At 27.9% G+C, this 24,784-nt stretch overlaps 1 protein-coding gene across 1 annotated transcript in view; it reads right to left on the bottom strand.

Annotated features, from left to right (window-relative positions):
• LOC123294822 (discoidin domain-containing receptor 2-like) overlaps positions 1–5,671 on the bottom strand; it is a 62,524-nt gene extending 56,853 nt beyond the window's left edge. The window contains exon 1 of the mRNA XM_044875986.1: positions 5,605–5,671. The gene's annotated coding sequence lies outside the window, so the exon portion shown is untranslated. The remainder of the gene's footprint in view (positions 1–5,604) is intronic.
• Positions 5,672–24,784: the final 19,113 nt, after the last annotated feature.

Raw genomic sequence — 24,784 nt, 5'->3', positions numbered from 1 at the left:
CAACATAATAAAAAGTTTTACAAAAGAAATTGATTTCGGATCAAATTGCTGTTAATACGCTTCGTTCGACACCAGTTTTTTTTATAGCTATGCCATTACTTCTGTAGCTAACTTCTCCCTCAAGATATTTCTATAAATTAATGTTGAGCATTTAAAAAGATCTAATTTTCCTATAGTTATAAAAACCTTCTGTCCCCTCATGTAACCAAATTAAATTTTTTTTATGAAACCTAAAATTTGTATATAAAATAATGGAATTAGTATGGATATAACAAATATTTATATTTCAAATATGAAAAACAAAAAAAATATTTGCATTTAAAACATACATATACGGACGGTCATTTAATAAAATTAAATTACTCTGTGAAAAACGTTAAAATTTACAACCACAAATAACCCACCATGTTGTTCTGATTTAAAAAAAAAAAATCAACAAGCCATAGCTATATTACCTACAGTTCTGATAAATATTTTTCCGATAAGGCCCTTATAGTAAGCATTATCTTGTTAACCGACTTCAAACAAAAAAAGGAGGTACTCAATTCGACTGTATTTTTTTTAATTTTTGTTACCTCAGAACTTTCGACTGGGTGAACCGATTTTAATTATTTTTTATCTATTTGAAAGCTGGTGCTTCTCGTGTGGTCCTATTTTGGTCCAGTTCTGATAACATCCATGAGAAAGCCATAAAAGTCTTAAATTTGCATTAAGTACGACAAGAGGACGAATAACTCAATATCACGCCAACCGTTTTCGATTATCCTTTTTTTAGTGACAAATTAGTTAGGAAATGAAATTATGTTGGCTTAAAGTTGATACATAGTTAAATCATGATGTTAGAAATCGTTATCACATGATGCTAGAGATAGTGATAAAACTAGCGTTAATTCTTGGAAATTGTTGTTAAGAAGTCAAAAATTAAGCATGCGTGGTTCTTATGTGTTAAGGTCGGCAACAATGAGTGGTATCGTTGTTTCAAAAGCCAAGCTTTTTAAGTACGAGGCTCGGTATATTTTAATCGCACCTTCAACTTAAAATTGATGAATATGATTTGAAAACCTTTTGTTCTACACTCAACAAAATTTTTCGTATACAATGAACATTGATTTTATTGCGTGACAAAGTGATTTTTGCACTGTTTTAACTTTGTTCTTATTTATTATGATAATAAAAAAAACTAAATTTCATCAATTTCACGCTGGTATCCCAGTTAGAAAATCGACAAGCGCTTCAACAGTGTGAATTTTTAACTTGTTGGAAGTAATACCAGAATATTTACGCGGACTGCCTTAATCATTGTAAGCAGTTTAAGACATCACAAAAAATTTTATTTTAATTTCGAGGTATAGCCCTTAACTTTCCGTCAGAAAGTTAAAAAAAATCAATAAAGGTAACAAACATTCTAATAAAAGTATTTTTAAAATTCATAATTAAAAACTTTATTAAAATAAATTTGATTTATGTAATGACTTACAAAAACGTTTTAAAATTAATAATAAAAGTTTTCCACGAAAATCTGCGTATATTCATACAATGAAACCAAACCACTTTCTTTAGCTTCTATACCATAATGTTGATTGAAAAATATACGAAGTTAAAATAAAATTAAAACTAATTGAACTCTAGAAATAATTATTTTTTACCAACACACGTACCTAAAACGTATAAGAGTTTCAATCGAGCTTTCTTTCGTCTAATTAAAAAGATATACACATTTCATTATCAAAGTTAATAATTTAATTGTAATTATAAAAACGTGTCAACTTTGTATGAGAAACACTTTTAAAATTTATTGGATTACTTTTTTATTAAGGTTGATCAGTACTCAAACCATTTGTGACAAACGATTAAAATAATGTGTCTACGAATCAATGTTGCTTATTGCAGAATTTATGGCCAATCCCACTTAATTCTTGAATATTTTCTGTATTATAGCAATTATTTTAGTTTCTTGAGTTATGGCGCTCATAGATAATTAGTCAAGAATAATACTTAAGGAAATGGACTTATTAGACATTTTTTGTTATACGCTCAAAATTTTGAACTAAAAAGTTTAGGTCTTCAAATATTATTTTTGATTGAAACATTGGTATACTTTATGTAGTAGAAGAAATTTTTTTAGTTAAAAGAAATCGATAGACAAATATAACGAGCAGGTTATCATTTTTGAAAGAAGGGTAATTATATTCGCACTAAAAATTGTAAGAAATTCAGAAAGAATAATTTTCAAAAAAATCATCTACCTACTAATTTTGTTACTAAAATTGATGCCGACCTTATATATATGTATTCGTAATTCGTTGGAGAAAATAAAAAATTTCCCAGATCAATTTTAACATACATATTTTTCAAAAAATTTTTGAGGACATTGTTCAAATTTTGAGGCAAATAAATAATAGCAAATAAAAAATAATTGCTATGAGTTAAAAAAAAACATAGTGTGATTAAGAAAAAAACCATTTTATCGTAAAAAAGCGTGCGGTGCTAGATTTAAACTATTGTAAATATTTAATTGACAGATACTGCTAAAAGTAAAGTCATTAGAAAATATCATAAAAAGCATCCCAATCTTTTTTACGATAAAATGATTTGTTTCTAAATCATTTTATTAATTTTTTAACTTATAGAAATTATTTTTGAAGTTTAGTTCAGTTTGTTTTTTAAACTATTATTTATTTTCTAATTTTTATTTCAGCTGCTTTAAAAAGCGTGTTTTTTGGTTTCTTAAACTATTATTTACTCATTAAATTGGATTTTATCTGCGCTTCCACCATTAAAAATTTTTAGTGAATCGTCAATCTTGTAGGTCCTGATCTGGAAAATTTATCCTAAGCTATTAAATTATTATACTGTCATTGTCATTTTTAGATTCGAGAAATTTTTGATTTTTATAACTTAAACATGGACAATTCAATTTTTTTCACTACAAATAAATGTGACTGTGATAGAATATAAGATCTCAGAATTATCTTGCACTTCTAAGCCTTTCTGGATCATTTATACAGTGTATTTAATTCAGTTCATATTATTTTTGTTTTTTATTTTTCGTAACTAGTATAGTTAATACGTAACTAGTATAGAGAAGCAGATTGGTAAATCACTTGTAACCTTTTATGAAACGGAACAAGCCTTTTTGAAAGTAGTAAAAATAAAATTATTTCTCAGTGACAAGAATGTAAAAAATTATCAATGACAATACTCAAATTTACTTTCTAACCCTAAACTTTGGGTTTATTTTAAAAACAAAAAAAAGTAGGTCTTAGTAGGTCCAATCAATATTTTGTTGATTTAGATATTGTGGAACTTTGATGTTTTCAATTGAAAAGGAAAACTTCGTTTTAAATTATTTACAACAAGAATTGGAAAATTTGGAATTACAACTTTTTTTCTATCCAAAAATAGAACAGTATAAGAACTACTATAATGGTTCTGTTAGTCCATCTATAGCTTTAAGTAAGGTTGTGCTACAAAATTATTCTATAAACATGCATTTGTTTATTCGATAGAGGTATTATTTTTTTACCTTAGTATAAGTGATCGAATAACCTTTATTGGATTACTTTTAGTTAAGTGATTTTACTACAAAACTTAAATCCTTAATATATATTGGATTTAAGTTGTTGAATGTGTTATTTTCTTATACATATATTGATAATAATGATAAAACCAATTTTCACTTTCTTTTCACTTTATTTTGCCTTATTTCTATTCTTTAACGATGGTATTATCGTCGTATTATACCTTATAATACGTTAAAATAATCGAAACGTTTATAAGATTATCATTTTATTTGTTTTTGGATTGTTTCATGATTAATTTACAAGATTTTAACCACACACAATTCAAAATTCTTTAAGTAATTATTCATGATAATAAAAATTTTCATTAGATGGTTGGCTAGCAAAATATAGACATGAACAATGGATTTTTTATTTCAATAATATTAAAAAGAAAACGAAAATTTTCCAGAAACAAGATAAAAACTTCTTCTTTTCGCTCCAAGAATTTATTTTCTTAGTAAATTTTCATTTTAAGAAACAAACTTGATCCAGAAAAAAATTATTTTTCTTCGGTTTATTTTCTTTTTTATCATACAATAAATTTAGTCTCTTATCCTTTGTTAATTTATATGTCGATGCCTTTAATAGTTTTAGAAAATTATTTTATTCGATTTCAATTTTTCGTTTTGACGTTTTCAAATCGAACTTTTTCAAATTTGTTTCAAAAATCTATTATTGATCATCAATGAGATCATTGAAAGTTGATTAAAGTCAAATTGGATGCGAACTATTATCATTATTCAAAAGAGAAGAATTGATACCAAGCAATAATGCTTAGTTTTATATATTTATTGTCTTATGACTCCAGACTGACTTCAAAAAATTGGACAAGATTGTTTTGTTTCTCTCCAAGGCGAGAATTCAATCGCAATTGTCTTGCGTAAGGACTTAAGAGCTTTTAAGTGGTCCTAGCGTTTACAATTTTATTAATTTTAATTTGCTGTCTGTTTCACATTTGAAATACAAATATCTATCAATTAGTTCCAATTGAAATGGATTTTCAGTTTACACACAAATTTATTCCATGAAAATTATGGTTTTATTTCTCATAATGTATGTAATTTCAAAATAAATTTTGGAAAATTGTAAGAAATAAATGGTGGAAATGCTGGGAAAAACAGTTTCACCCTGGATATAAACTCAAAATCAATTTTAAGCTTATAGAATATAAATAAAAGCTTCAACCGCTCAATGTTATTGAATTAACCATAAAATGTTCTAAAATATTTTTTATTTAGCATTTTATTTCTTCGTCTCTCTCCGTTTTAATTCTTCGAAAAACTAGAAGACTTTCTAGTTTTCTGATAATAAAAGCTTTAAAAATGAATTTTTTTTACTTTCTTTTAAATTATTTTCGATTTATTCAAATTCGCGATGAGGTGTCCTAAAAAACTGCATATACAAAATATTTATTGCATGAATTTCTGGTAAAATTGGTAGAATTTCTTTTAATGCTTCTAATATGTTTTTAAATTTAGAGGAGCTGCACAATAACAAATATTATACACAATATAAATGAAAAAGCAATGGGAATCAAATATTTGAAAGTTTTAATATTGAGGAGACACTTTTTAAGAGAACCTTTTAAAAGCTCTAAGGACCCTGCGCCGGATCAATCCTGTTGAATTTAAAATTAAATAAAAAATAACCAGTCCTGCTAAACTTGTTGAAATCCTCCTATAAAGTTATCAAGAGTCAAAAAATAATGGAAAGGTGAGTATTTTGGATTCTCATCGATTTTAAAAAATTTTATTTTTTCACCGGCATTTTGTTACTAATTTCTTACCAATCACTTTTAAATGATTCTATTAATGATCTATAATGAATTTTAAAATTTTCATTCAATTGATTTTATAAACCAAAACTTTTTATTTTTAAATTGAAAATTCACCAAATATTTTAAAATTATTTTAAATTATTTTCACTTATTCAAACCGCTGAATATAATATAGGAAAAATAGGAATTTCATGAGCATATGTTATTAGAAAATTTCCTCAAAACAATAACAAAATTAAAAAGAAAAAAATTAACTAAACGCACCTATCATTTTCGCTCCATAATCTCCGGAAAATATGTTTATTTTTTATACAAATTATCACAAAAATACACTACGATGAATTTTTATACAAAAAATTCCACATTCAATAATCACACTGAAAAAATTTTCATCACTTGTTTTTCCAAAAAAAATTATTTTTCACCAATACATAATCCAGAAGAAAATTTTCCAAAAATATTCACAGTATTAAAAAAAAAAAACAACAAATTCACATCCAGAAAAACCAGATTGCACTACATATTATTGTTGTAAATTTATAAATATTGTATCTATATGTATGTAATTGTTGACGTTAACGCCATCTATATATACAAAACGTTTTATAAAACAAGCATCACTATCGAACTACCCCACACAAACGATACGATGTAACTGTGTTCAGATCGCATGTCGAGGGTATGACGACCCACTACTACTATAGTATACTCTGGCTTGATGTTAACATTCCGAAGTGGGGACTAAACAGTAGATGCTCCCCTCTGGTGGCGGACTACATAAAATATTTACTACACGAATATAAAGAGAAGATATTTTATATAACATACAGAGAAAACATCAGGTTTTTGAAAGTATCATATATATATTATGATCATTTCAAAACTTACCAACTTAGAAATTTTGATAATTTATGCCTGAATGTAAATTTTGAATGCAAATGTTATCATCTTCTTGGGAAATAGAAATGTTTTTAAGTCTTGATTTGCTTGAAATGGACGTCAGTTTTATTTTTTGGATTATAACATTTTTCATAACATTTTAATAAAAGAAAAACATACTGCCAATAATGTCCCAGAAATTATATATCCTAAATTAAGCCTGTGTGCCTTCCACTTAAATTTTTTAGTAATGAACCTTTACTGGTTGATTAAGCCTTCGGACTGGTGAAAACGCAAGCCAATACATTCAATATATTTGTAACAAAAGAGAATGTTAATTGCGCTTCCACCATAATTAATAGTTTTAGCGTCTAAGGAAAAATTTTTCAGATAATATTTATATTACATAGAATAAAATTTGTTTCAGAACATTCTTAAAATCGTATCAATTAATGATCGATTTTTTATTTTTACTTCAGAAAATTGTTATCGTATGCAATAAGGATAAATAAACTAACAACTCAAAGCTATCTAGATATTTCCACAATTCTATGTTTTCAAGTTTTGGAAAAAAGCTTTGGAGATCTCAATATTTATACTTTTTCATGTATGTTCCCGGAAAGTGTAGGACTAATGGGATAATTGGTAGTTCTAATATTTTTTCTATTTTTAAAGTTTGGTTTCAACAAGTTCTAGAAAGATAGAATTACTCCTGTTTTTGTTCTTTTGATTATTCTGTCTTTTAAAACGTATAAAGAGGTTTTAGGAACGGTTAATAAAACGAATTCATGAAAAAAATTATAATGACAAAATTAAAGGTTAACATATTTTGTTTTTTTTTTTACAAATTTGATATTTAATATAGAGCAAATTTATCTAAAAATTTCTGCTTCTTAGTAATCAAAAATAAAAAAACTTTCCAGTAAGGCCATACAAAATTTTAGTTTAAGGATGTTCGAGCACCATGGCAATTTCAAATAAAAAATTTGATTTTTGCTAATATGAAGTTGGACTAGTAGGAAGTCTAAATCAATTCTGAAAATTTTAACGGAGGTTTTCTGAATATTTTAATAATTAAAGACTTCAAAAGTAGATACATTGCTTTTATGGTAAAACGGTAGATGAATCATATGAATTATGTGATAACTTGACTGAATTAGACGAAAAGTAAGAATAAAATTTTCGATATCAGGAGTAATTTTCAAAAATCGAAAATTGAAAATTTTGTTTAATTATTTATCTTTCAATATTTCGAAAATCAAGGCAGATATCGAAAAATTCTTGAAGCTATAACAAAATTTATCACCAAAGTTGAAAAAGAGGTACAAATAATTTCAACCCTAAATTTAAAATTGCCTTGGTGCTCATACTAACTTAAGCTTACTTAAACAAGTTTAAGGCAATGAAATTTGTATCAAAGTATATTTCAGTTAGACAAAAATAACCGGAAATATTAAGTTGAAAAGCTTTGAAATGATCACTCTCTACATGAAGCTGAATACACAACATTACAATTCCATTTCTACGGTGTTTTAGTATGGTATAATAATGCTTTGTCGTTGAATATAATATGTGTGTGTAGGCCTTTTTCACCAACTGGATTTTTCGGTGGTTTAAGGGATATTATACTTTGGTTTCATGTATACAGAGGAAAAAAATACTAAGTTTTTTTACGATTTATTTTTTCAGAGATTATAGGTCATCCAGTCTAGGAGATGAGAAGAAATAAAGGAAAATAATATAAATTGTATATATGTGGTTTTTTTTCTTCATTTTTTTATTGAATTATTGATTTCATAAATTTAGTGAGAGGCTTTTTTATGATTAATGGTTTGTTATATCATTTTCAAAATCATTTTTTGATTATGAATGTTTTTATTAAAACTATAAGATTAGGCTTAGTACTTTGAATCACTGGTTTTCTCGCCAGATATAATTGTATTCGATAGTTAAACAGATATTTACTGGACAAATGTTAAAAGGAGGATATTTTAGGAAAAGTAAAAATATAGATTCTTCTGATTGCCTATTTACAAGCTGGTTCTTGCATATTTTATAAATCATATAGGACGTAAACCGTTGGCTATTGGCGAATAAGTTGTCATAGCATATTTACGTTTTAAATATAACTTTAAAAGGTGTAAAGTTTTAAATACACAGTGAGTAACCTCGAAACATGGAGTAATACATGGTAATATGTTTGCACTTAATTTTATAATTATAACCTTGCTTTTATTGACTACCAGATATAGGCAATTGAAATATAAGTGAAAAAAGCGGATATTCATCCAGAGGCCCAGTTGAAGCTGTTATTGAACTCTTTTCAATAATTAAGTCACATAAATTCTATGATACTATTCCCTTAAGTGAGCTGTAACTCATATGATTGTTGTACCATAGTTCACACATCATGTGCCATGGTTCACACGTTTTTATCGAATGTCGCAAACAGAAACAATTTCAATTGTGATAATTTAATACATTGATTTAAAAAATACGCAATAGTTGTTTTATTCTAAGTAGGTGTATTTAAAACCCCAACCTATAAAAATTCAAAACACTAAAAAACACACGCATCCCGCAATAATAGGATTAAACATATTGGATTAAGTTTTCGTCTCAAATTTTTTGAGTTTTAGTAATCGCGAATTTACTGAAAAGTTCTTTCACAGAACAAACCTTTTAACACCTAACAAGCCGAGGAGATATGATAAATTTGATCACTTGTGTAGTTGCCTGGAGTACCGTAGAACCGATTTACCTGTGTTCGAAGGCGGTTTTAATTGGCCTGACTTTTAATTAAATAAGATATTTTCTCGAATTCGTGTAAATAATGGTGGTAGCTGATTTAAAAAGAGTACTCATAAAAACACTTTGTATATGTGCTTATAAACAAAAATAAAAAACATACAAGATATGGTTATTATTTGACAATTAGAGATCACCCTCGCAATGGCAGATAATATGCTGATAATTACTCGATTTTAAGGAAAGTTACAATGAAAACATGTAATGTTTCCCGTGTTTCAAGCAATTTCGCGTCGAATGCCGAAAACCACAAATTTCTAGCATGTCTAAAGGTCCTTTAGAATTTGTATAGATAGTCTGCTTTATTATGGCGCTTCAGAGGCAGGTGCTCTATATCAAAAACGGTAGAGAAAATGTTTCAAATAAAATTTGTCGCAAATTGGATGTTCCATAATTTTTATGATGGTAACATCATTGGAGCAATAGAAACAGAGATAATCGTGAAAACTGAATAATTTACGAGACAACGACAAAATGAAGTTACAGAAAAAATTGGTTACATTTGTTAAAGTGGCAGACAATAAATTTTCCTGTATTTTATCAATGAATACAATAATTAAACTACTCAGAACAATGTACGTATGGGCTCAAAAAGCCATATTAATCTTAGCTTACTATTTCTGAAGAATACTTCAAATTCAATTTCTTAATTAATGCAAATTTAAATCAGATTGCTCTGTGAAGAATAGAATGAACTTGAAATACGAACTTTAGACGTTAGTAGCGTCATTTCATGGACCAACACCTAGTTTTATGATAAATAAATTAAATAATACAATTAACAATGTGAAACAATGTAAAACAAACAAACCAAACAGAATAAAAAAAACAACACATTTGAATTGTTTATAATAATATTCATGTATTCCAAACGAGAGAAATATATGATGATCGTACAAAATAATAATGATTGGGTATCGTACTTGCAATTGGTTGGTAGATATGTACTAAGTTAATTGAAATTCATAATGAATAATACTCACTCACATACCTTCATTGCTCTATCTATATGTTGGTACTCCTCTGGTGAAAAGTGAGATTAGTCATTTTACCTCTATCGTCCTAATCATTATTGTAGTTTTCAACCCTAATTTGCATAAATAAATTGGGTTTTATAGTGTACAACATCAACGTATCTATATAATATATAACGTTTTATACAAAGTGTTCGAATATATTCATTGAGTCTTTTTTGGTTTATTGCACGGTACATACATATAAAACCAAATGCATGCTTTGTAGTCAAGTAATGAGTGATTTTTGGTTTTTCAATACCACGCAACTACAGAAATATATAATATATTGTGTGCAAGTAATGCTTATAAATTTGATAATATAGATATCGCTCTTCAATCATCAATACTCTAAATATAGTCGTCTCTGTTCATCAAATGATGGATCTTCGAATTTTAAAATTAAATTAAAATTTTGTTTTTATATCATCAGCAACCTTATATTTTAATGCCATTATATTGTAAACTATAAGATTGTCTAAATATTTTAGATAGTTTTTATCACACTGGCGTAACAGAGCTTACCAAATTATCATTATATAACTCATATGTAGGTTAGGTTAGGTTAGGTTATAATGGCTGTCCACGAAGGACACACTTAGGCTATAGAGCCCCTTGTGATACCTGATCTGTGTTTTACCACTTTTTCCGCTGGCAATTTCATTTATCAGCTCCTCAATTATTTTCAGAGACTTAGTGCACCTCTTTCATGCATATACCATGCACGACACCAGCACATCCAAACTACTAATTAAATTGCGACGGCGGGAACCGAACCCGCTACCTTAAGCAGCCGCGGACGGAATTGGTTACGCTTTAACAAACTGAGCTAATTGGGCGACAACTCATCTGTAGATACAATCTTGATTCGATAGCCTGAGAATTAACATTTTGGATGACGTTGTACATATACTTGTTGACTGTTTTGCATGTAAAGGTATTTATGTATACGTATTTCATATACTTACGTAGTACTGTAGTAGTCTAGCTTTAGGTACATGTACGTGTATACGTGTAGGAGTACACGGTACATGTTGTATAGAGTGTCAAACTGTTAATTATTATTATTACATTAATTCTGTAACGATGTATCATTTTTAAATAAATTATGCTTTAATTTGTTTATGAAATGTGTGAAAATTTATAACCATTTATAACACTCAAATTCTTTTGTTCGCGTATATTGTAATAACTCAAAGAGTTATAATAGTTATTTTATTATTTATCTTTTATGGGATAACGTTCTTGTAATAGGCTTTTGTCCACTAATAATAAATTGGTTGGATAAAAGTTTCTAAGGATTAATCATGACATGTACATAACAAATACCAAATTCATTTTTATAAAATATAAGGATTATTATTATTTAAAAAAAATTCTTTAAAATTATACATGCGGTCACGTGACAGCAAACACCAATCAGATGTACTTTGAAGGTCACACTCTATGAAAAGCTTTGTAAGCTTTCAAATACAAAAACCATGTAAACTTGCAAAAACTTGTAAATTTGCATTTACAAAAATGATTCATGTCACGATTTGATGTCATTCAGGATACCAGGACGTAAATAGATTTTTTTTTTTTAAATCATACTTTCTTGGTGTAAATCAAATATTAATGTAACGTATAAACCAATTTTTCAAATTTAGGATATTAGATTCAAAAATAATTGTAATAAATTTTTTGTTTTAAATTAAGATTGAACCTATTGCTAGTCAAGTCAGTAATAGCCAGTTTAAGTCAGCTCTCAAGGAATTTTGACTAACTGAGACACAATAAACAAAAAGTTAGACGTACCAAAGTTTCGACGTGCACTGGACTGGACGACAGGGTGTATTTTTAGTCACGATGTTATCATCTGACCAGATGTTTTTCTAAGTCAAGGACATTCAAGTCCATGTGTTGATTCTCATCCATGTTAATTTAATATTAATAAAGTCAACTAATCGGGAACTTGGATTAAGCGTTTTCAAATGAAAACATGATGATATCAAATTAAGCATGATGACGTCATATTTAAGATGTTGTTCTAAAAAACGCAGCAAGGAATTTGTAGGACACTATGACCACTTGATAACATTAATAATTATTAAACAATTCAGCAAAAGTGAATCATGTACGTAGGTACTCAAAAACAAAAATACTAAAGTAAGGCATGTTCGAAGTGGTTTATATGCTCAACGGTGCCGTATTTTTGTCGGAAAAAATATGTTATAGTTTAATAATTATTTGTCGGACAAAATGTTTTATTGTTTAATAATTATTAATGTTTTCCAGTAGTCATAGTGTTTCCGACAAATTCCAAATTTGTTTTTTTATTTTGGCTAAGTTGGAAACGTAATCCTAATCACATAATATAGTTTGAATAATTATAAACTGTTAAATAATCAAGTTAATAAACCGCTTTGGGAAATTAGAATGATCTTTTAAACATTTTTATATTGAATAAAATTATTTAAGAAAATGACTAAAATTATAGTTTTTATGAAGATAAATAAGAGGCAACATCCAAATAATGTATACTGTAATTGTCAACACAATATCACTAAAGGGAATAATTATATGCAAAAGAAATTTTTATTCCTTGGGCATCTTGTTACAGTACAAAACTTTTAACTTTTAACATATAATTTTCTTCTTAAAGCTATTGGGTAGTCAGAGAAATAGCTCGTATTTGACGTATAACATGATATCATGTACTTTTTTATTTAAATTAAGTATATAATCCTAACAAAATAATCATTTTATGAATATAATCAATAAATGCTTCTTCATGAGAATGTAATTATGTAATTATTTCATTCACACAAAATTGATTTAAATATGAACTTTAAATTTCCCAGATATTCCTTACTTTTGTTTCTTGAATTATATCAGATATTGAATTATTATTTTTATGGAATTTTTTTAGTTCTAGTCTTGTAACAAAACTTTGAAAGTAAGACACTTTATACCGATATCCGATGTATAATTTTGAAACAGATTTTTTTTTGTTAAAAAATCGAATTGATAGTGTAATGATTTTTTGTAGGATCGATTCAAAATCCACGGGTAAATTATTTGAAACTTTTACATATTTTGTAGGTAATAATGGAACAATAACTTGTCTCACAAGATCAATTTATAAAATGTGAAAAAAATTTCATAATTAATATATTGTGAATTATTCTGGAACTAACCACTCATATCAACGCTTCCGTACCAACTTATCGTACTGAACTGACTTATTTTCACAGTACATGCATAATTACACTTTTTCATATAATTACGTAAGATAAATACGATTGGATAGCCTAAGACAGTTGGCTAGGATGAAGTTGCCACCTTAGATTACACTCTCAATTCCATTTGTTTCCACATCACTCATTTTTTACTACACTGTTCTGTAGTGGTCTACACGATACCATGCTCGTTAAAAAAGTTTCCGGCATTATTACGAGCAAATTTTTGATCAGTTTATAAAATGGTTTTTATAAACGTAAAAAATTGCAAATAGCCAATTCTTTTAGTGGTTTGATGGGTAGTTACTGGTATATATGTTATTTTGTCCGTCAACCTCAAATTTAATTATATTACAATTACATTTTTTAATACATTACATTTTTCGCATACTATTTAACCATTTTTAAAATGAAAAATTACGTGCAAGAAGTCAATTTGCAGATAATGTTACATTTACAAGAAGAAAATAAAAATTTTTTGTAAAAGAAAGATGAAAATTGTCATAAACATTTATAAGTGAAATGGTGTGAAACAAATTTTACACAGAGAAGTAGAAAAAAAATCGTACTTATATTTTGATAAATGATTTCTCTTTTCTGATGGTTCATATTCGTCGTACATATAGACTTATAATACGTCTTGTTTCATTTTCTACTTATTAACTTTCTGATAGAAAGCTTTTCTTTGTCTTTCGAAAAAAATTGTATGATTTCCATACGTTTGACGTATCGATAATATTAACCACATTAAAACAAATGTGTGCTGTATTACATTCGTTTTCCGGGAAGTATGCATGTCTTTATCTGGCTATTTGTCACATAACATCTAGCAAACGATTAAAAAGTGATGACTTATGAACAGCTTTAACTAATTGCTGGGGCTGCATGCGGAATCAATTTTATTGGCACTAATAGTATTTTCTAACTGGCAGATTTTTAGCGTAGTCGATTAGCGTTTGAAAGAAGTGGTAATCAATAAATTAACAATTCCATATTTATAATTGAGCGAAATTGTAAAACATATTTTTATGATTCTTTTTTCTTATAAAATATTTAATTTCAACAGCAAATGTTCTCAACCCTAAAATTGTGACTGTAGGTAAATAGACATCGGTTACCTAATGAAAATGGATAGAAATGATGATTATTTTCATAGAAAGTTACTGATCTAGCTCTTAAATGTAGTATTTACTTCTTGTATGAAATGGTTGGTCGACGGACATGGTGGTATAAGAATGAAAATGCTCTATTCAACACAATATACATTGAGCTGGGGGTGGAAAAGTAGAAGGTGGTTTAATAGCACAGTTATTATTTCTCGTTATTAAATTGTATTTTTAAAGGTACGCACGTTGAAATTTCATTTCTTTTCTTTTTCATATATTTTTGCATTTTTATAATGTTAAAATATTTTTTTTTCTTGTTTTGTTTTATAATTTCACAGTATTTTTAATGTTGGTGTGGTTTTATTTATTTATTTTATTTCTTGATCTCTTGTTCATTTTCTTCTACCCTCAATTATAAATTGAATAATTACCACCAAAGGGTAATTGAAAATAATATCTTTTCAGTTTTGTTTTATAATTACTAAATTTCATGGCAACTTTTTTATTTGCTAAATGAAAAGAAAAGAAAATGGTTATTCATAGAGTAAAATTAAACAAATTTGGGTTCAGTAGAATATCGGTGGAGCGTTAAAAAGTGTTTCGCGGATGCCGTTTTTATTTTAATGTGGCAACTTTTCTGATTTCAAATATTTATTAATGTTTTTGAGTTTTAGTCAATAAGAATATAGCAATGATTTGTTTGTGATTAGAAATGTTGACATGAATATGTAATTCTATCTTAGCTTACCAAGTTTAAATTGACTAGAGGAAGCATCCCTTTAACTTCAAAAGTTCTCCTTTCATTATTTTCAGATTTAAACCTTCTTCTTTTTATTGTGACATTTTTATATTAACAGTTTTTGTCATTTCATTAGTTAGTATGAGTCTTTCTTTAATTGTTACGATTTTGCAAAATACTAATTTATTTTTTGTGAAACTCTTGCATTTACTTCTATATAATAAATATTAATAAAACCCCTCATGAAATGAGACCCTATGAGATATACTGTGAGACTATGAAATATGATTAAGAAACAAAAAATTATACTTTCTTTTTTAAACAATCTGTGGCTGAATCTTTTGAAAATGTTTCCTACAAATAATATACATGGCAAAACAACGTTCGCTGGGTCAGCTAGTTATTATAAAAAAATAATAAACAAGAAAGAAATATTGAATTTTTGATTGGATTTATTGCGTATGATAGACAGTAATAGAAGACGTTTTGGCATCTTCCATAAACAATTCATTAATATTATATAAACAAACATTATTTATTTCACAGAAAAATAAATTACAGCTTAATTATAAATTTATTTTTATTTTTTTCAAACATAAACAATTTAATTATCGATAATTGATGTAATAAATGAAATGTATTATAATGTATTATAATTGTTCATTAATTTTTTTTCTATTCATTGATTTTATATTTTTGCAATTTTTTATGTCCTAAAATTATTTAAATCTGTTTATAAATGTATAATATTATTATTCTATTTATTCAATTAATATTATTTTTTCTAAGAATAAATAATTGATTACAATTAATTATCACTTTGAACTATGTTAATTTCTGCGAATACATATTTCATAAATACTTTCATTCATAACCAAATTGTAAACTAATTTACAAATTAAATTCATTAGAAGGTGAATGATTAGCGTTCAAGGAACTCTTTCAAATGAATTTAATCAATTATATTGTCAATCTGTTCCAATAAATGTTATCAATAAAGTGTTTTTAAATTCCCAGTATAGGAAGTTATTGTAATGGGTCCGATTTTCGAAATCGAAATTTTCAGCATATCTTTACGTTTCATGATAAGGACAAAGTATTAACATCAAATTGGAGAGGAAGTATGTGTTTGCGTACTTGCGTACGTACATACGTGCATTCGTTGGGCTTCTTAAAAATGACTTCGTTGAGGTTTGCATCGGAGCGTATTAACAGCAATATAATCCGAAAAGAATTTCAGAAAATTCGTTCGGGTCTTTCGACCCTGAAAAGTCCAGTAAACACTAAAATCATGAAAAAAATGAATTCTCACTACTCTAGTTGCTGGGGTCAAATCCATCGTGGTGGTGATTCACCTTCTAAGCCCGTGTCTGTCCGTCTCTGCCAACAAGTTTGAACCTTCATTCACCAACCATAAGAGTTTTCGGTCTTCGATTTAATGCAAATCTCGATGTACCATATTAGTGGATTGGTTTTATTTTTTCGGGAAGTGACTAGTTTTGCGAAATATTTTTGGAAATATCGTTTACAAGAACTTAACTTTCAAGCCGTAGAACTTAGTAGAAAGATTAGTAGAAAGTGGCTAGAAAAGGGCATCAAATTAATATATAGGATAGAAATTTAAAGGAGAAACTTATTTTGCAGTTTTGATTTCGATGTACAGATTAGATAAGTTTTTGCGATCAAAAATAAATATTTTTTGTGAAATATAGTTTCCTTCAAAAAGAATACCACTTGTATGATAAATAAAGGTAGCCAAATACATAAAACGAATATTTTTTGTGATTTGTATTTGACCATTATTGTTGAAGAAATGTTTTATATCTGTTGAACAGCCCTAAATTGTAAGCATATAGGCTAAAAATATTCTTGTTAATCATGATAAATAAAAAAACCGAAGAAAATTTTTAGAATTGCTTTTTAGAATTGTTGGCAGTTTAATTCGAACAACAACGATTTGACACTTATAACAATATCAAATTTTTATAAACATTAAAAAAATTGTTCGAATTTTTAAATGTTTGACCTACTTTAATTGTTTATATGATAAAATTCTTCCATTTAAAAACATGCTCTACAATAATTTTATTTCATAATTCGCTATGTAATGTCCGAGATATTTCATAAATATTTCAAATGAATTTATTATTGCAATTGTAAAGTAGGTACTTTTAGAAATTTTAAAATATTTTTTGTTGTTGTTGAAAAATATAAAGCCATAAGTGCCATCGTAAAGTAATGTAGACATAAAAAATATGTATTCTGTTAGATGCATTCTAGAAGAAGAAGAATTTTGTCAAGTGTATAGAAGAACGTAACATAAAGTGTACTCATTTTATACATTTAAAATATGTCAAAATGTTTTCTACAAAAAAATTTTGGTTTCAACTTTACATGCATCATATATTTTTCAACCGAATTTTAGATTTTTGTTTAGATTCTGCTTTGGTAATAAATAAAAAGAGATATGCGCAGGTACAGATTAATACAGTTCGTCACCCTAGGCAGGTGCAAAATTGTCACGCATTCCCCATTTTCTTTATAATCTATCTTACAATTCGTATAGGAATTGCGTATTGGCGGATACAAGATTAAAGGTTATTTATAATTGATTAATCCAAAACCTATAATTAATGGCTCCCCTGCGAAATTTGATGTTTGTCCGGAAAATTCAGTTTGTTCTATAGAATTTATTTGAAGTATCTTCAGCAGTTAGGTTAGTGATAAAATAGGAGGAAAGTTTTCAATTTTTCTTTAGATTTTCTTTTAGCAGTTTGTTTACGATATTCGGACCATATTATTTAAACGTATAATCATATTTCAGTGCAAATTTGTTACATTTAAACAATATATACTGCTGACACACGATGACGAAAATCTCACTTGGCAAAGCAGAAAACAGAAAATGAAGATAAATTGAATTTTTTCTTTTCGGGAGTAAGTACTCAGTTATAGCGCTACGATCTACGCGGGAAATTTAAAATAGTGTATTATTTCTAATTATCGCAAAATGTATTAGGCTCGTTCTATTTCGAATGGACAGTCCAATTCTTAACACCCCAAAACTGTATCGCTCCTAAAATTTTCAGCTCTAGGGAATTAGCTATCTTGCCTTATTAATAAACCCGCTACTAGTTATGCGAGTATTTCGTTATTATTGTCATATTGAAGCACTCCTAAAATACTTAGTTATTATACTTATGCTATTAAAATTAAGAGTTATTTCACGAATTTCTCCAGGTCACCATAAGATGTTGTAGTTTAGGACTTATATGTATTTTATAAGTGACCAACTCCAACATTGAAAACTTTCAATTTACATGTATATAAAATGGTAAACCATAATCAATATCCATTTGGCGCGAGTCAATCAATTACATTAAAGATGTGTATGTTATACATTTCATTCAAAAATCGTGGATTTTGACCATTCAACCGCCTTCTGTATTTCAGAAACTATGGGTGTCTGAGAGCAGCCACCAAAAAGTGTTTCATTCGAAATTTTATATTGATTAGAAGTAAAACCACTTTTCAATACTTAAACATATGAAACTTATCATTTATAGTTGTTATAATTTCAATGATTTCTTAGAAAAATACATAATTTCTCTGTAAAAATACAGTTAGTGAATTCAATATTGATTTATATAAATTATGGTAGAACCTTTATGACCCATATTCGGTATTTCATAGGTAACTTGTTACTTTGAAGCAGAATTCTATGATCTGAATGAGTTAAAAGCACATATTTCCTTTGTTGTTACCTTCTCTAACCTCCTTAACGTTACAGAGCACTTAACATAAAAAGTAAAATAAAAATTACGGGAATATGAAATGAGAACTTTATGTTAATAACATGCATCTGTTCAAAGAGCCAGGAGATTGGTCACAGTTTAACAAAATAAGGACAGAATGTAAAACTTTGATTGATATTAACGCTGTACTTACCGAGCCATATGGATTTTTTTAGCAATGTATAGGAGAATTATATTTGATTCACTCACTCTATCCCATTCTTAGCAGTGCGTGTTTTTCTTTCATTACTTGTTGGTTATAAGTGAGTAGTCTGTATTTCCGAGTAAGATAGTGTGACCAAGGAACGTATAAATGTGTAAAATGGTAAATTCGTTCCAATGCGTAAATCAATTTAATGGTAAAATTGAAAATTTTAAAATACCCAAAGTTCTCATAAATTATCTCTTTTTCGTTCTTAAAATATCGTTTATGAAACATAGATTCCTGTCTACCATAACCCAATGTTGCTGCTATAACCACCGTAGTTGCTTGCCATCGATTTTTTATAATAAAAATCATGGAGTATTTTTCAATGTCCAACTTTGCCAATGCTTTACTCCTTTTTAACTGGGGTAACTTAAGGACTGCGTCTGTAAGACTAATGTCCTCATCTATTATATGGCAGTTATTAGAGAAAAAATGACGAAAATATACGGTTTTTCAAAATATCAGACAAAAAATTTGAACTAGCTTTTAGACTACTCTACTAGGTGCTCTAAAATACAGGGTATGGTAGAGAAGCGTGAGATTTTGAAACCGCTTTTAAATGATACTCCATCAATTTATCCGAATTAGTTTTTTACCACTTTTTACTACATTGAATAGCATTTGACAAAATTAAGTACTATAGAGAATTAGTTGTATTTAAACCAAATTTTCTGTTTTGAAATCAGTAAGTTATGTTTTCCTTCGTCTACTATGTTTTTCCTGTCCTTCATTCAGTCATAATATAGTGTTGGATATCTATCCCTGGCATTGTTCTTTCGTTGTGAAAGCGAACAATTCCGCGAAGTGGATAAAATCTCAATGAGTATGCTGCGGTTAATTTACAAATAACATCAAAACTCGCATTCCAAAGTAAAGTGATATTAAAATTCCAAGGAGATAAAAATTATTTTGGAAAAATTTATGGGAATTAATTTCACAGCGTTTTCAAAGTCGCATACTTCTCTGCCTCACTGTGCACATTCAAATATATTACTATTTCGCCCACATCAAATTAAAAACTAGTGATAACTATTCATACGTATTTTAAGTACACCTACGGACCAATGATATAGTAAATACATTGACCTATTTTACAAATGAATCCATCCATGCCTATGCAGTGCATAGATATACAAACATAGGTAAGCTTAGAAAATTGTATAAAACCCATAAAAGTAGTATGTAAAAGTAATTATATTTTCCAAACAGTTTGTTTTTACAATTTTATTTCATTTTAAATTTAAAACCAAGAATGAATCTCTAACTATGTATTAATAATTTCGTTGTAAGCATTCACTTTTTCTATACATGCATAAAGTATACATGGTTCAAAATCACCAAGGTGGTAAATTTTCATTCGACTAGGTAACTAAAACACGCATATAACCTTGAGTAACAAAGCTAAATGTACAAAGCTGTCATGACTCTTGTATTTCTGAAAGATTATTTTGTAAGGCAAATTTGATTTCTTTGTTGATTTTAATTTTTCGAGTCACTGATAGAATGGTCAAATGAAAAAAAAAATTAATTATGATTTGATAATTTTATAATACGCAAATAATGTAATATGATATTGCAAAAGTGACTTGTATCGTGGTTTATATGTTGTAGTGCATCTATGAAAGTCCCACTCTCCAAGCGCCTTACAACTATCTCAACGCATATCGAAGCTTCAACACATGTATATAATACCTCTCACTTTGCGCTGCTTAACGGATGAATTCTGTCATACTCGTGATATTTATATGCCTAGATGTAAATCGAACATTCTGTATATGCGTATGGGTAATACGCCAATAATCTTTGACTGCAATGTTGAGAAAAAAATGCTTCAAAAAAAAAAAAAAATAAATTTTTTGATTTAAAAGTTTCCGATGCACATTTCCCATCTTGGTGATTTTGTGTCACTGTACATTCGCTTGCTTAAGTGGAATTGCATGGATTTAACGTTCTTATGAATAATTTTTTTTATTTATGTCAATTTGTTTTGAATTATTAATGAAGATTTTTTCTAATGGTTGTGTAAAAAAATTGAATTTGCAATATATGAGAATGAATAGACATTATACCATACCTATAAAAAAAAGAAGTTATATCGTACGTATAAGTGCGGCATAATTTTTTTTTTAATATTGCATTAAAGAAATTTTTATGAGGAATAAACTTTTAAATTTCAAATTAACTAAACTGCCTGTTAGCCCATAACGAAGCGATATTTCTGTGATTATTAAACGACTTAGAAAAAGTTGAAGGAAACTTTTTCAAAATGATTTTAACTAGCAACTTAATACGCCGCACTACGCACAGTAACAACATATCGACATTAGCGCTCAAAAACGCACTTAACTGGCTAATCAAACTCCTCAATAAAATGTCCACCGTTTACCAAAAATATGCTATAACAGGTTATTTAAACTGATCAGTAACGAAAGCACTCAAGTTAAATATAATTGGGTCAGTCAACTCAGATAACTATTAAATAAATTAAGTTTAACACCGTTTGGGAAAGCGAAGACCAACAAATAATATGCGAATTCTTGGAACAAATAATTAATAAACATGAACAACACATATTACACGAAATTGGTGCACAGTGTTACCTGAAACTGCCTCTTAATTTCAATAAAATACAATTTATAAGCCAAATTAGAATAATGGGATCTCTAACCATTAAACTAAGTGAATAAATTATATAATAAATAACCTTGAATTCGATTTTAGAAAAAAACCACAAAAAAGTTTAATTTCACATAAATATGAAACCTGCTAAACCTGTAACTTTGAAGATGTGATTCCTACAAGAAAAATGAAATCAACTTTTTTGTTAGAAATTTTGTCCACTTTTATTTGGTAAACGAGTAAAATTCTCAATTGACAGTTAATAATAATAATAATAATAATAATAATAATACTTTATTTAGAATATTACAATTCTTTATAAAGGAAATTCAAGTTTTAGAAATAAGAAACAAAGAAAAAAAAAACAAACTCAATGTTAAAAAGAAGGAGGGAAAAACGAAAATTAATTATTTAATTTCTACAAGCAAAAGAGAAACATGATCAGCCCAGAAGTTATCGATGGAATCGCTATTGATCTAGTAGGAAGGAACGTATCAACAATATTGTTCTAACAAGCCAGAAAACTCTTTTTATATGTCCGATGCTCATGTCATGTAACATCTTTTCCAGATCAGTTTGGTTGCAGCTAGCTTTTTGAAAAAAGATGAAACGCTCGTAATTATAAACCGGGCAGATACAAAGCAAATGAGCAAGACTCTCTTTTTCGTTTAAGCTGCAGAGGGAGCAATTAGTTTCTCAATTGACAGTTACGCAGCGTTAGCTACGCGTTCTTTTAAAAAAAATGCCCTACCTCCGGCACTACTGCTACAGCTTGGAACTTTTTGTATATTTTAATAGTAAGTAAGTTTAATAGTAAGTACTATAAGATATGTTTCTCTGAACTGCTATCATTTTCTGTTATTTGAAACACAGGAGCATACCCTTCTACCTTTTTAACAGAAGGCTACATACAATGTAATACTTCCTAAGATGATATCTATTGATTCCTTAGCAATGTAATTTTATAATCATCAACAATTATTTTTGAACATTATTAAATATAATTGGATATAGATATATTATTGTAACACAATATAACAAACGTATCAAGAATAAAATAATGATTGGTGGTTTACAAAACATCTACCCTAATAGATCCGGCAAAATCCGTCATTGAGCATATAGGATATTGTTTAAACTAACCCGGTAGGATATGATTTAAACTAATTTTTTTAAACTAATTTTTATCATATAATTGGGGTCAAAATTCAAAAAAATTGTTACTAGACATTTTTCTCTAAACCGTCCAGTTTTCGAATAAAAAATCCGTTAAATTTGAAAAACGCGATTTTTACGATTTGTATCTCTCAAAAAGGGTATGAAAAAATCAGATTTTAATATTTATAAAAATTCTTAAAACGCATGAAAAACTATCCAAAATAAAGATTTTCTGTTCTATACATTCTAGAAAGATGGAATTTTCACAAATCGACTCGAAAAAAAGTTAACAAAAAAGTTCAAAAAATTTCATCACCAATATCGTAGCCCTCCAGAAAATCGAAACAACCATTTTTCCGTTTCTTCGGGAGGTTGGGTTCTAGAAAATGGTTTTTTCGAATTTTTCTGTTAACTTGACTTTATTTCGAGGCGATTGATGAAAATTCCAACTTTCTAGCATGTGTTAAACAGAAAATTACTATTTTTGGGTGGTTTATCGTGCACTCTCTTAACAAAAATCAAGCACATAAAATGAAATTAGGCCAAAAATTTTTCCAGGATGTTGTTGAGTAAGCTTTACACTACAAATAAAAATTATATAAATTTAAAAAATCAGATTTTTCATACTCTTTTTGAGGAATGAAAATTGTAATAATCACGTTTTTTCAAATTTAACGAATTTTTGATGCGAAAATTGGAGGGTTTAGAGAAAAATGTCTAGTAACATTTTTTATTAATTTTGTCTCCAATTATGTGATGAATTTTTTTCCGAAGCGATTTTTAGCAATATTATTTATTTGTTTAAAAAAATTAGTTTAAAAGAGCTTTTTTTAAACGGGATCCTGCAAAATTTTTCCAAGCGAATATTATTTATGCTCAATGACGAATTTTCCGGGTTTATAACAAACATCCATACCATGTGATGTATAGATAATAATATGAACGAACTAACAACAAAAACAACAACAACAGCAACAACGTTAACGTCATTAACTTGTAAAGTAATATGTTAAATTAACAGTAGTTTTGTAGTTTTCCTCTATGTAGTAAGTAGGTAAGATACATTATGTAAACATTATTATGTAGGTAATATATACTACATAGTAGTGATGGGACGAATGTTGTATTTTGTACTTTCGCGAATGGGAATGCGAATATTTAATTCCGATATTCGCGAAGGTTAACTTTCAAATTGCTATATACCGACGCTCCAAATTGCTATATACCGTCATTTTTGAGTTCATTACTTAAGAATAGAATGCTACATTACTAGCAAATAACATAGGCTGTATTTTTTTTTTCAAAACAATTAGGGTCCGCACCACAGTTAAAATCTATTTTTGTTGTTATTAAGTTAAATACATTTTTTGTGGAAAAAAATCACGAAATGATTTTAACCCTATTTAACCCTGGTGGAACCCTATTTAAAAAAATAAAATACAGGCCTTGTTACTTGATGATAATGTAGCATTTTTTAGTTGAAAGAATTTTTAAAATCGGTTAAGTAGTGAACTCGAAAATGAAATGGTTTGTATATTTTTTCGCACAAACTTTCATCTTCAACTTCACCCTTTTAGGGGATGAATTTCAAAAAATTACTTCTTAAATGACATCTATACAGTATAAAATTTATATCCTCTCGAAATTTCAATTTATCATAAGCCATTTAGGCTGAGCGTTGATGTATCTGTCGAGTCACTGCCTTTTCCTTGCCACTAGAAAGGCAAATTTCAGTTTTTTTTATTTGAGGTTAGTTTGCTAAAATTACATTTGTTCAACAGTCAAATTGAACTGTGATTCAAAACTGAAATAAAAATATAGGTACATATAAGTTAAGTTTGGGGTTATTTCGCAATTTATGATACAAAATTTTGATGATTTTTTGTCAAAAACATTCGC

The sequence above is a fragment of the Chrysoperla carnea genome, chromosome 3 (assembly GCF_905475395.1).
Source record: "Chrysoperla carnea chromosome 3, inChrCarn1.1, whole genome shotgun sequence".
NCBI lineage: Eukaryota > Metazoa > Arthropoda > Insecta > Neuroptera > Chrysopidae > Chrysoperla > Chrysoperla carnea.
Note: the sequence above shows the minus strand (reverse complement) of the source record. Positions and strands in the feature narration are given on the sequence as shown.